This window comes from Electrophorus electricus, chromosome 8 (assembly GCF_041902795.1).
Source record: "Electrophorus electricus isolate QZ-2024a chromosome 8, ASM4190279v1, whole genome shotgun sequence".
Classification (NCBI taxonomy): domain Eukaryota; kingdom Metazoa; phylum Chordata; class Actinopteri; order Gymnotiformes; family Gymnotidae; genus Electrophorus; species Electrophorus electricus.
Window position 1 is genome coordinate 12,473,210 of NC_137504.1, and position 874 is coordinate 12,474,083.

Below are 874 nucleotides of genomic sequence, written 5' to 3' on the forward strand. Positions count from 1 at the left end.
AGCATATGTTTTCTGCTGATGAGAGCAGCTGATGACAAAGAGCATAACCAGTCAGCAGTTCTGTGAGATAAAATAACAGTGTGGGGGGCACAGGTACGCACATTGTACCCCCTTTCATTCTCAGTCTTTACTATCCTCTGGACAAAATGCTGTAGGTCTTATATGGCTATAATCTTACTTTTATTTTATGCTCCTCAATGTAATGAATCTACATGTGGTTAGCTTCATAGTTATGGAATGGAATACTGCACAAGTTAATGTGACAAACTGCTGCATGCCATGTTGTGTTTTTATCTTATTGTACAGTTTTAAACTGACAGCATAATGGATGGAATTGTTACTAATCAAATAGAATACATAATAAAGTACACAGTCCAAAAGTCATCCAGGCAAAAAAAAAAAAAAAAGGTTTTAATAAAAGAATATTTAAGTTTTATTTTAGTAAGCTTATTTCGTTTATTTTTGACAATGGCGTCCTCTTGTGGATAAAACCATAGACTACACAATGCCAATGTCAACTGGTAAACTGATCTATTTTTGACAGGACTTTATTTTGAGCATAAATATTTTTCTCTGGAAAGTAGTTTCCTCTCTTTATAAAATAGGGCAGACTTTCTGAGCACCATATGAAGTCTTAACATGATTCACTGTCCCCTACATATTTACTGGCACGTAAAATTTGTATTTCTTTTTAACATATTTCAAACACCTTACATAGATGCACTTCACATGTATAGGCTACTATTAAACCGTTAAAACACTGAACCAATTCGGCTCATTACATCAAAATGGGTCGTACCACAAGGAGAGGGGTGAAGAGGCTACACAGATGTCTTAAAAATTGCCTTGGAAGATAGTTGTTGTTCGCATGTTC